Source organism: Hemiscyllium ocellatum, chromosome 21 (assembly GCF_020745735.1).
Source record: "Hemiscyllium ocellatum isolate sHemOce1 chromosome 21, sHemOce1.pat.X.cur, whole genome shotgun sequence".
NCBI classification, from domain to species: domain Eukaryota; kingdom Metazoa; phylum Chordata; class Chondrichthyes; order Orectolobiformes; family Hemiscylliidae; genus Hemiscyllium; species Hemiscyllium ocellatum.
This window is the reverse complement of record NC_083421.1, coordinates 11,491,455-11,504,302: the sequence shown is the minus strand read 5'-3', so window position 1 is coordinate 11,504,302 and position 12,848 is coordinate 11,491,455. Positions and strand designations below refer to the sequence as shown.

The 12,848-nt window shown below is 44.4% G+C and overlaps 6 non-coding genes across 6 annotated transcripts; all 6 read left to right on the top strand.

The window, feature by feature from the left end:
• The first annotated feature begins 981 nt into the window (after window positions 1–981).
• On the top strand, window positions 982–1,077 carry trnai-uau (transfer RNA isoleucine (anticodon UAU)). The gene is made up of 2 exons: window positions 982–1,019; window positions 1,042–1,077. It is a non-coding gene; the product is annotated as a tRNA-Ile (tRNA).
• Window positions 1,078–3,268: 2,191 nt separating this feature from the next.
• trnai-uau (transfer RNA isoleucine (anticodon UAU)) lies at window positions 3,269–3,364 on the top strand. The gene is made up of 2 exons: window positions 3,269–3,306; window positions 3,329–3,364. It is a non-coding gene; the product is annotated as a tRNA-Ile (tRNA).
• A 2,184-nt stretch (window positions 3,365–5,548) lies between these two features.
• trnai-uau (transfer RNA isoleucine (anticodon UAU)) lies at window positions 5,549–5,644 on the top strand. The gene is made up of 2 exons: window positions 5,549–5,586; window positions 5,609–5,644. It is a non-coding gene; the product is annotated as a tRNA-Ile (tRNA).
• A 2,184-nt stretch (window positions 5,645–7,828) lies between these two features.
• Window positions 7,829–7,924, top strand: trnai-uau (transfer RNA isoleucine (anticodon UAU)). The gene is made up of 2 exons: window positions 7,829–7,866; window positions 7,889–7,924. It is a non-coding gene; the product is annotated as a tRNA-Ile (tRNA).
• A 2,184-nt stretch (window positions 7,925–10,108) lies between these two features.
• On the top strand, window positions 10,109–10,204 carry trnai-uau (transfer RNA isoleucine (anticodon UAU)). Its single transcript has 2 exons — window positions 10,109–10,146; window positions 10,169–10,204. It is a non-coding gene; the product is annotated as a tRNA-Ile (tRNA).
• Window positions 10,205–12,388: 2,184 nt separating this feature from the next.
• On the top strand, window positions 12,389–12,484 carry trnai-uau (transfer RNA isoleucine (anticodon UAU)). The gene is made up of 2 exons: window positions 12,389–12,426; window positions 12,449–12,484. It is a non-coding gene; the product is annotated as a tRNA-Ile (tRNA).
• Window positions 12,485–12,848: the final 364 nt, after the last annotated feature.

Genomic DNA, 12,848 nt, shown 5'->3' with positions numbered 1-12,848 from the left:
CTCGGCGCCACGCAATCTGCCGCCAGGAAACATCAAATAAGTGCAGGGCTGGAGGGGATGCCAAGAGCAGCACCAGAGACACAACACCAGGAAAACTCACCAAATCCCGCACTGAGATGAGGGAACTCAGAGTGGGAAGAATTTATGGAATTCGGGGCCTCAGAGGTTGCAAATGAGATTGGTAGTTTTCGACGGATTGAAAACACCAAGAGCTCAGGGGATAGTACAGAAAAGTAGCGATGATTAGGAGGCCGCCTATGATCTCACTGAACGGCGAGGCGGGGCTCGATGGGCTGAGTGGCTGCATGTGTTATTTGCATTTGTTATGTTTAAAACGAAAATATTCTTCCTTTTGTTGACTTGGTGAATAGACCGTAAGACCATTAGACATAGGAGCAGTATTCACGCCATTCAGCCCATCGAGTACGCTCCTCCATTCAATCATGGTTATTAAGTTCCTCAATTCCATTCTCCCGCTTGCTCCCTGTAAGCCTGGATCCCCTTGATACTCAAGAACCAATCCATCTCAATCTTAAATGGACTCAATCACCCACTGGCCTCGACAGCTTTTTGAATTCCACCACTCTCTGGCTGAAGAGGTTTCTCCTGATCTCCAATCTAAAAGGTCGTTCATTTACTCCACAGCCAGGGTATGTTTCTGTTTGTGATGCCAAAACTCCGAGCAAGATCAACTTCGCGAACTTGGTGCCCAAGATACGGTGGCGATCAGTAATTGAGTCAACCCGACAATGAGGTTGTCATGTTTCTACTGACTAAAGGCCTCAATGGCTGAGAGAACAATGGAGGAAAATATTGAAAATACATTTTTCAACATCAATCCAGTTCCGCACTGTGTAATAAAGCAAATTCCTCAAATAAGTGCGGAACCACATGTGAATACAACCGGAACATCTTCCACCAGGGCCTCTTTGTCAACCGCTGAGGTATAACTCGTGATATTGGGACGGCAGTAAACGTGCAGCTCCAGTGGCGCAATCGGTCAGCGCGCGGTACTTATACAGCAGTATGGCGGCGTGCGCAATGCCGAGGTTGTGAGTTCGAGCCTCACCTGGAGCAGTTTTATCAACTCATGGTCAGACAGTCTACTGAAAAATGCAACTTTCTCTGCATTGACTGATGACCTTTCCTGAACAATACTTCGGCCATCGGCCATCAACCAGCTTATCCTGCAACGATTTGAAACTTCTAGAAATATCTGGGGAGAAACATGCGCAGGTGCTTCTTGTTCAGCTCGAAAATGCTTCCAAACGGCCGACAGCTTCCACTTTCATTGCGGCCAACTCATGTTTGCTTGGTATTTCTTTACTCAACTGGCGACAAACTCACACAGCTCGATGTCATTATCAAAAAGCTATTACATTTATTTCATTGAACCGTGTCAATGTTATCTTCGGCTTTGCTTGGAACATTTGTCTCATTAAAATAAACAACTGCTGAGACCAACAGGATCAAAATGACTCTCAACTGTTTCAAAACGTAAGTGAGATTCAACCACCTCACTTTGGGATATTATCACTTCTACTGCAGCTTGAATAAGGACAATAAACTGCCATTAGGATTCGGAAATCGACACTTCAATAAAAACCTCTCCTATATATCGTGTGCTGTCTTTCTATGTCAGTGTCCCGTTTGTGTGCATCACTTCATTTTTCCCTGAGTTGAATTCAACACGATGATTCATTTTTGTGGATGAAGATATTCTCCCCAACTCTCATTATTCTAAACTCCATGGCTCATGGACTGATTTTATTGGTATGCTCCCGGAGAACAATCTTCTCGTTCCTCTGAATCACTGAATATTTCTGACATGATCTTGAAGGCGAGTATTTCCTCTTCCGGGTTTGCTAATCATCACCGCACTTGCCTACATCGGTGTGCTCATTAAAACCGATGCAGTTGCAGTTAGAGTCATTTCCATTGACGGATTATTCAACCATTTTCCTCCACTTGGGACATGAAGAGTTTTTGAAAGATCCACAAAGCTGGAAACTGGGGTCTGTTCTCTATCACTGAATTTCACTCTCTCTCACTTGCCTGAGCCTGATGTTCCGAGAAGCCCTGATCTATGTTCATAAACACTGCTTTGAGTGAGACTTGATCTGACAACTGCGGCATTTTCACACGCCTCCTTGTAAAGGTTTGATTGCAATATTAATTGATTCGCAAACTGTGTTCCGGCTGCACGTGTTTAGAGAAAGAAAATGGAGCAGTACACACGATCATGACCAGGATTTGAAACAACACAGAATACCAACTATTGAACAATCTCGGCGCCACGCAATCTGCCGCCAGGAAACATCAAATAAGTGCAGGGCTGGAGGGGATGCCAAGAGCAGCACCAGAGACACAACACCAGGAAAACTCACCAAATCCCGCACTGAGATGAGGGAACTCAGAGTGGGAAGAATTTATGGAATTCGGGGCCTCAGAGGTTGCAAATGAGATTGGTAGTTTTCGACGGATTGAAAACACCAAGAGCTCAGGGGATAGTACAGAAAAGTAGCGATGATTAGGAGGCCGCCTATGATCTCACTGAACGGCGAGGCGGGGCTCGATGGGCTGAGTGGCTGCATGTGTTATTTGCATTTGTTATGTTTAAAACGAAAATATTCTTCCTTTTGTTGACTTGGTGAATAGACCGTAAGACCATTAGACATAGGAGCAGTATTCACGCCATTCAGCCCATCGAGTACGCTCCTCCATTCAATCATGGTTATTAAGTTCCTCAATTCCATTCTCCCGCTTGCTCCCTGTAAGCCTGGATCCCCTTGATACTCAAGAACCAATCCATCTCAATCTTAAATGGACTCAATCACCCACTGGCCTCGACAGCTTTTTGAATTCCACCACTCTCTGGCTGAAGAGGTTTCTCCTGATCTCCAATCTAAAAGGTCGTTCATTTACTCCACAGCCAGGGTATGTTTCTGTTTGTGATGCCAAAACTCCGAGCAAGATCAACTTCGCGAACTTGGTGCCCAAGATACGGTGGCGATCAGTAATTGAGTCAACCCGACAATGAGGTTGTCATGTTTCTACTGACTAAAGGCCTCAATGGCTGAGAGAACAATGGAGGAAAATATTGAAAATACATTTTTCAACATCAATCCAGTTCCGCACTGTGTAATAAAGCAAATTCCTCAAATAAGTGCGGAACCACATGTGAATACAACCGGAACATCTTCCACCAGGGCCTCTTTGTCAACCGCTGAGGTATAACTCGTGATATTGGGACGGCAATAAACGTGCAGCTCCAGTGGCGCAATCGGTCAGCGCGCGGTACTTATACAGCAGTATGGCGGCGTGCGCAATGCCGAGGTTGTGAGTTCGAGCCTCACCTGGAGCAGTTTTATCAACTCATGGTCAGACAGTCTACTGAAAAATGCAACTTTCTCTGCATTGACTGATGACCTTTCCTGAACAATACTTCGGCCATCAACCAGCTTATCCTGCAACGATTTGAAACTTCTAGAAATATCTGGGGAGAAACATGCGCAGGTGCTTCTTGTTCAGCTCGAAAATGCTTCCAAACGGCCGACAGCTTCCACTTTCATTGCGGCCAACTCATGTTTGCTTGGTATTTCTTTACTCAACTGGCGACAAACTCACACAGCTCGATGTCATTATCAAAAAGCTATTACATTTATTTCATTGAACCGTGTCAATGTTATCTTCGGCTTTGCTTGGAACATTTGTCTCATTAAAATAAACAACTGCTGAGACCAACAGGATCAAAATGACTCTCAACTGTTTCAAAACGTAAGTGAGATTCAACCACCTCACTTTGGGATATTATCACTTCTACTGCAGCTTGAATAAGGACAATAAACTGCCATTAGGATTCGGAAATCGACACTTCAATAAAAACCTCTCCTATATATCGTGTGCTGTCTTTCTATGTCAGTGTCCCGTTTGTGTGCATCACTTCATTTTTCCCTGAGTTGAATTCAACACGATGATTCATTTTTGTGGATGAAGATATTCTCCCCAACTCTCATTATTCTAAACTCCATGGCTCATGGACTGATTTTATTGGTATGCTCCCGGAGAACAATCTTCTCGTTCCTCTGAATCACTGAATATTTCTGACATGATCTTGAAGGCGAGTATTTCCTCTTCCGGGTTTGCTAATCATCACCGCACTTGCCTACATCGGTGTGCTCATTAAAACCGATGCAGTTGCAGTTAGAGTCATTTCCATTGACGGATTATTCAACCATTTTCCTCCACTTGGGACATGAAGAGTTTTTGAAAGATCCACAAAGCTGGAAACTGGGGTCTGTTCTCTATCACTGAATTTCACTCTCTCTCACTTGCCTGAGCCTGATGTTCCGAGAAGCCCTGATCTATGTTCATAAACACTGCTTTGAGTGAGACTTGATCTGACAACTGCGGCATTTTCACACGCCTCCTTGTAAAGGTTTGATTGCAATATTAATTGATTCGCAAACTGTGTTCCGGCTGCACGTGTTTAGAGAAAGAAAATGGAGCAGTACACACGATCATGACCAGGATTTGAAACAACACAGAATACCAACTATTGAACAATCTCGGCGCCACGCAATCTGCCGCCAGGAAACATCAAATAAGTGCAGGGCTGGAGGGGATGCCAAGAGCAGCACCAGAGACACAACACCAGGAAAACTCACCAAATCCCGCACTGAGATGAGGGAACTCAGAGTGGGAAGAATTTATGGAATTCGGGGCCTCAGAGGTTGCAAATGAGATTGGTAGTTTTCGACGGATTGAAAACACCAAGAGCTCAGGGGATAGTACAGAAAAGTAGCGATGATTAGGAGGCCGCCTATGATCTCACTGAACGGCGAGGCGGGGCTCGATGGGCTGAGTGGCTGCATGTGTTATTTGCATTTGTTATGTTTAAAACGAAAATATTCTTCCTTTTGTTGACTTGGTGAATAGACCGTAAGACCATTAGACATAGGAGCAGTATTCACGCCATTCAGCCCATCGAGTACGCTCCTCCATTCAATCATGGTTATTAAGTTCCTCAATTCCATTCTCCCGCTTGCTCCCTGTAAGCCTGGATCCCCTTGATACTCAAGAACCAATCCATCTCAATCTTAAATGGACTCAATCACCCACTGGCCTCGACAGCTTTTTGAATTCCACCACTCTCTGGCTGAAGAGGTTTCTCCTGATCTCCAATCTAAAAGGTCGTTCATTTACTCCACAGCCAGGGTATGTTTCTGTTTGTGATGCCAAAACTCCGAGCAAGATCAACTTCGCGAACTTGGTGCCCAAGATACGGTGGCGATCAGTAATTGAGTCAACCCGACAATGAGGTTGTCATGTTTCTACTGACTAAAGGCCTCAATGGCTGAGAGAACAATGGAGGAAAATATTGAAAATACATTTTTCAACATCAATCCAGTTCCGCACTGTGTAATAAAGCAAATTCCTCAAATAAGTGCGGAACCACATGTGAATACAACCGGAACATCTTCCACCAGGGCCTCTTTGTCAACCGCTGAGGTATAACTCGTGATATTGGGACGGCAGAAAACGTGCAGCTCCAGTGGTGCAATCGGTCAGCGCGCGGTACTTATACAGCAGTATGGCGGCGTGCGCAATGCCGAGGTTGTGAGTTCGAGCCTCACCTGGAGCAGTTTTATCAACTCATGGTCAGACAGTCTACTGAAAAATGCAACTTTCTCTGCATTGACTGATGACCTTTCCTGAACAATACCTCGGCCATCAACCGGCTTATCCTGCAACGATTTGAAACTTCTAGAAATATCTGGGGAGAAACATGCGCAGGTGCTTCTTGTTCAGCTCGAAAATGCTTCCAAACGGCCGACAGCTTCCACTTTCATTGCGGCCAACTCATGTTTGCTTGGTATTTCTTTACTCAACTGGCGACAAACTCACACAGCTCGATGTCATTATCAAAAAGCTATTACATTTATTTCATTGAACCGTGTCAATGTTATCTTCGGCTTTGCTTGGAACATTTGTCTCATTAAAATAAACAACTGCTGAGACCAACAGGATCAAAATGACTCTCAACTGTTTCAAAACGTAAGTGAGATTCAACCACCTCACTTTGGGATATTATCACTTCTACTGCAGCTTGAATAAGGACAATAAACTGCCATTAGGATTCGGAAATCGACACTTCAATAAAAACCTCTCCTATATATCGTGTGCTGTCTTTCTATGTCAGTGTCCCGTTTGTGTGCATCACTTCATTTTTCCCTGAGTTGAATTCAACACGATGATTCATTTTTGTGGATGAAGATATTCTCCCCAACTCTCATTATTCTAAACTCCATGGCTCATGGACTGATTTTATTGGTATGCTCCCGGAGAACAATCTTCTCGTTCCTCTGAATCACTGAATATTTCTGACATGATCTTGAAGGCGAGTATTTCCTCTTCCGGGTTTGCTAATCATCACCGCACTTGCCTACATCGGTGTGCTCATTAAAACCGATGCAGTTGCAGTTAGAGTCATTTCCATTGACGGATTATTCAACCATTTTCCTCCACTTGGGACATGAAGAGTTTTTGAAAGATCCACAAAGCTGGAAACTGGGGTCTGTTCTCTATCACTGAATTTCACTCTCTCTCACTTGCCTGAGCCTGATGTTCCGAGAAGCCCTGATCTATGTTCATAAACACTGCTTTGAGTGAGACTTGATCTGACAACTGCGGCATTTTCACACGCCTCCTTGTAAAGGTTTGATTGCAATATTAATTGATTCGCAAACTGTGTTCCGGCTGCACGTGTTTAGAGAAAGAAAATGGAGCAGTACACACGATCATGACCAGGATTTGAAACAACACAGAATACCAACTATTGAACAATCTCGGCGCCACGCAATCTGCCGCCAGGAAACATCAAATAAGTGCAGGGCTGGAGGGGATGCCAAGAGCAGCACCAGAGACACAACACCAGGAAAACTCACCAAATCCCGCACTGAGATGAGGGAACTCAGAGTGGGAAGAATTTATGGAATTCGGGGCCTCAGAGGTTGCAAATGAGATTGGTAGTTTTCGACGGATTGAAAACACCAAGAGCTCAGGGGATAGTACAGAAAAGTAGCGATGATTAGGAGGCCGCCTATGATCTCACTGAACGGCGAGGCGGGGCTCGATGGGCTGAGTGGCTGCATGTGTTATTTGCATTTGTTATGTTTAAAACGAAAATATTCTTCCTTTTGTTGACTTGGTGAATAGACCGTAAGACCATTAGACATAGGAGCAGTATTCACGCCATTCAGCCCATCGAGTACGCTCCTCCATTCAATCATGGTTATTAAGTTCCTCAATTCCATTCTCCCGCTTGCTCCCTGTAAGCCTGGATCCCCTTGATACTCAAGAACCAATCCATCTCAATCTTAAATGGACTCAATCACCCACTGGCCTCGACAGCTTTTTGAATTCCACCACTCTCTGGCTGAAGAGGTTTCTCCTGATCTCCAATCTAAAAGGTCGTTCATTTACTCCACAGCCAGGGTATGTTTCTGTTTGTGATGCCAAAACTCCGAGCAAGATCAACTTCGCGAACTTGGTGCCCAAGATACGGTGGCGATCAGTAATTGAGTCAACCCGACAATGAGGTTGTCATGTTTCTACTGACTAAAGGCCTCAATGGCTGAGAGAACAATGGAGGAAAATATTGAAAATACATTTTTCAACATCAATCCAGTTCCGCACTGTGTAATAAAGCAAATTCCTCAAATAAGTGCGGAACCACATGTGAATACAACCGGAACATCTTCCACCAGGGCCTCTTTGTCAACCGCTGAGGTATAACTCGTGATATTGGGACGGCAGTAAACGTGCAGCTCCAGTGGCGCAATCGGTCAGCGCGCGGTACTTATACAGCAGTATGGCGGCGTGCGCAATGCCGAGGTTGTGAGTTCGAGCCTCACCTGGAGCAGTTTTATCAACTCATGGTCAGACAGTCTACTGAAAAATGCAACTTTCTCTGCATTGACTGATGACCTTTCCTGAACAATACTTCGGCCATCAACCAGCTTATCCTGCAACGATTTGAAACTTCTAGAAATATCTGGGGAGAAACATGCGCAGGTGCTTCTTGTTCAGCTCGAAAATGCTTCCAAACGGCCGACAGCTTCCACTTTCATTGCGGCCAACTCATGTTTGCTTGGTATTTCTTTACTCAACTGGCGACAAACTCACACAGCTCGATGTCATTATCAAAAAGCTATTACATTTATTTCATTGAACCGTGTCAATGTTATCTTCGGCTTTGCTTGGAACATTTGTCTCATTAAAATAAACAACTGCTGAGACCAACAGGATCAAAATGACTCTCAACTGTTTCAAAACGTAAGTGAGATTCAACCACCTCACTTTGGGATATTATCACTTCTACTGCAGCTTGAATAAGGACAATAAACTGCCATTAGGATTCGGAAATCGACACTTCAATAAAAACCTCTCCTATATATCGTGTGCTGTCTTTCTATGTCAGTGTCCCGTTTGTGTGCATCACTTCATTTTTCCCTGAGTTGAATTCAACACGATGATTCATTTTTGTGGATGAAGATATTCTCCCCAACTCTCATTATTCTAAACTCCATGGCTCATGGACTGATTTTATTGGTATGCTCCCGGAGAACAATCTTCTCGTTCCTCTGAATCACTGAATATTTCTGACATGATCTTGAAGGCGAGTATTTCCTCTTCCGGGTTTGCTAATCATCACCGCACTTGCCTACATCGGTGTGCTCATTAAAACCGATGCAGTTGCAGTTAGAGTCATTTCCATTGACGGATTATTCAACCATTTTCCTCCACTTGGGACATGAAGAGTTTTTGAAAGATCCACAAAGCTGGAAACTGGGGTCTGTTCTCTATCACTGAATTTCACTCTCTCTCACTTGCCTGAGCCTGATGTTCCGAGAAGCCCTGATCTATGTTCATAAACACTGCTTTGAGTGAGACTTGATCTGACAACTGCGGCATTTTCACACGCCTCCTTGTAAAGGTTTGATTGCAATATTAATTGATTCGCAAACTGTGTTCCGGCTGCACGTGTTTAGAGAAAGAAAATGGAGCAGTACACACGATCATGACCAGGATTTGAAACAACACAGAATACCAACTATTGAACAATCTCGGCGCCACGCAATCTGCCGCCAGGAAACATCAAATAAGTGCAGGGCTGGAGGGGATGCCAAGAGCAGCACCAGAGACACAACACCAGGAAAACTCACCAAATCCCGCACTGAGATGAGGGAACTCAGAGTGGGAAGAATTTATGGAATTCGGGGCCTCAGAGGTTGCAAATGAGATTGGTAGTTTTCGACGGATTGAAAACACCAAGAGCTCAGGGGATAGTACAGAAAAGTAGCGATGATTAGGAGGCCGCCTATGATCTCACTGAACGGCGAGGCGGGGCTCGATGGGCTGAGTGGCTGCATGTGTTATTTGCATTTGTTATGTTTAAAACGAAAATATTCTTCCTTTTGTTGACTTGGTGAATAGACCGTAAGACCATTAGACATAGGAGCAGTATTCACGCCATTCAGCCCATCGAGTACGCTCCTCCATTCAATCATGGTTATTAAGTTCCTCAATTCCATTCTCCCGCTTGCTCCCTGTAAGCCTGGATCCCCTTGATACTCAAGAACCAATCCATCTCAATCTTAAATGGACTCAATCACCCACTGGCCTCGACAGCTTTTTGAATTCCACCACTCTCTGGCTGAAGAGGTTTCTCCTGATCTCCAATCTAAAAGGTCGTTCATTTACTCCACAGCCAGGGTATGTTTCTGTTTGTGATGCCAAAACTCCGAGCAAGATCAACTTCGCGAACTTGGTGCCCAAGATACGGTGGCGATCAGTAATTGAGTCAACCCGACAATGAGGTTGTCATGTTTCTACTGACTAAAGGCCTCAATGGCTGAGAGAACAATGGAGGAAAATATTGAAAATACATTTTTCAACATCAATCCAGTTCCGCACTGTGTAATAAAGCAAATTCCTCAAATAAGTGCGGAACCACATGTGAATACAACCGGAACATCTTCCACCAGGGCCTCTTTGTCAACCGCTGAGGTATAACTCGTGATATTGGGACGGCAGTAAACGTGCAGCTCCAGTGGCGCAATCGGTCAGCGCGCGGTACTTATACAGCAGTATGGCGGCGTGCGCAATGCCGAGGTTGTGAGTTCGAGCCTCACCTGGAGCAGTTTTATCAACTCATGGTCAGACAGTCTACTGAAAAATGCAACTTTCTCTGCATTGACTGATGACCTTTCCTGAACAATACTTCGGCCATCAACCAGCTTATCCTGCAACGATTTGAAACTTCTAGAAATATCTGGGGAGAAACATGCGCAGGTGCTTCTTGTTCAGCTCGAAAATGCTTCCAAACGGCCGACAGCTTCCACTTTCATTGCGGCCAACTCATGTTTGCTTGGTATTTCTTTACTCAACTGGCGACAAACTCACACAGCTCGATGTCATTATCAAAAAGCTATTACATTTATTTCATTGAACCGTGTCAATGTTATCTTCGGCTTTGCTTGGAACATTTGTCTCATTAAAATAAACAACTGCTGAGACCAACAGGATCAAAATGACTCTCAACTGTTTCAAAACGTAAGTGAGATTCAACCACCTCACTTTGGGATATTATCACTTCTACTGCAGCTTGAATAAGGACAATAAACTGCCATTAGGATTCGGAAATCGACACTTCAATAAAAACCTCTCCTATATATCGTGTGCTGTCTTTCTATGTCAGTGTCCCGTTTGTGTGCATCACTTCATTTTTCCCTGAGTTGAATTCAACACGATGATTCATTTTTGTGGATGAAGATATTCTCCCCAACTCTCATTATTCTAAACTCCATGGCTCATGGACTGATTTTATTGGTATGCTCCCGGAGAACAATCTTCTCGTTCCTCTGAATCACTGAATATTTCTGACATGATCTTGAAGGCGAGTATTTCCTCTTCCGGGTTTGCTAATCATCACCGCACTTGCCTACATCGGTGTGCTCATTAAAACCGATGCAGTTGCAGTTAGAGTCATTTCCATTGACGGATTATTCAACCATTTTCCTCCACTTGGGACATGAAGAGTTTTTGAAAGATCCACAAAGCTGGAAACTGGGGTCTGTTCTCTATCACTGAATTTCACTCTCTCTCACTTGCCTGAGCCTGATGTTCCGAGAAGCCCTGATCTATGTTCATAAACACTGCTTTGAGTGAGACTTGATCTGACAACTGCGGCATTTTCACACGCCTCCTTGTAAAGGTTTGATTGCAATATTAATTGATTCGCAAACTGTGTTCCGGCTGCACGTGTTTAGAGAAAGAAAATGGAGCAGTACACACGATCATGACCAGGATTTGAAACAACACAGAATACCAACTATTGAACAATCTCGGCGCCACGCAATCTGCCGCCAGGAAACATCAAATAAGTGCAGGGCTGGAGGGGATGCCAAGAGCAGCACCAGAGACACAACACCAGGAAAACTCACCAAATCCCGCACTGAGATGAGGGAACTCAGAGTGGGAAGAATTTATGGAATTCGGGGCCTCAGAGGTTGCAAATGAGATTGGTAGTTTTCGACGGATTGAAAACACCAAGAGCTCAGGGGATAGTACAGAAAAGTAGCGATGATTAGGAGGCCGCCTATGATCTCACTGAACGGCGAGGCGGGGCTCGATGGGCTGAGTGGCTGCATGTGTTATTTGCATTTGTTATGTTTAAAACGAAAATATTCTTCCTTTTGTTGACTTGGTGAATAGACCGTAAGACCATTAGACATAGGAGCAGTATTCACGCCATTCAGCCCATCGAGTACGCTCCTCCATTCAATCATGGTTATTAAGTTCCTCAATTCCATTCTCCCGCTTGCTCCCTGTAAGCCTGGATCCCCTTGATACTCAAGAACCAATCCATCTCAATCTTAAATGGACTCAATCACCCACTGGCCTCGACAGCTTTTTGAATTCCACCACTCTCTGGCTGAAGAGGTTTCTCCTGATCTCCAATCTAAAAGGTCGTTCATTTACTCCACAGCCAGGGTATGTTTCTGTTTGTGATGCCAAAACTCCGAGCAAGATCAACTTCGCGAACTTGGTGCCCAAGATACGGTGGCGATCAGTAATTGAGTCAACCCGACAATGAGGTTGTCATGTTTCTACTGACTAAAGGCCTCAATGGCTGAGAGAACAATGGAGGAAAATATTGAAAATACATTTTTCAACATCAATCCAGTTCCGCACTGTGTAATAAAGCAAATTCCTCAAATAAGTGCGGAACCACATGTGAATACAACCGGAACATCTTCCACCAGGGCCTCTTTGTCAACCGCTGAGGTATAACTCGTGATATTGGGACGGCAATAAACGTGCAGCTCCAGTGGCGCAATCGGTCAGCGCGCGGTACTTATACAGCAGTATGGCGGCGTGCGCAATGCCGAGGTTGTGAGTTCGAGCCTCACCTGGAGCAGTTTTATCAACTCATGGTCAGACAGTCTACTGAAAAATGCAACTTTCTCTGCATTGACTGATGACCTTTCCTGAACAATACTTCGGCCATCAACCAGCTTATCCTGCAACGATTTGAAACTTCTAGAAATATCTGGGGAGAAACATGCGCAGGTGCTTCTTGTTCAGCTCGAAAATGCTTCCAAACGGCCGACAGCTTCCACTTTCATTGCGGCCAACTCATGTTTGCTTGGTATTTCTTTACTCAACTGGCGACAAACTCACACAGCTCGATGTCATTATCAAAAAGCTATTACATTTATTTCATTGAACCGTGTCAATGTTATCTTCGGCTTTGCTTGGAACATTTGTCTCATTAAAATAAA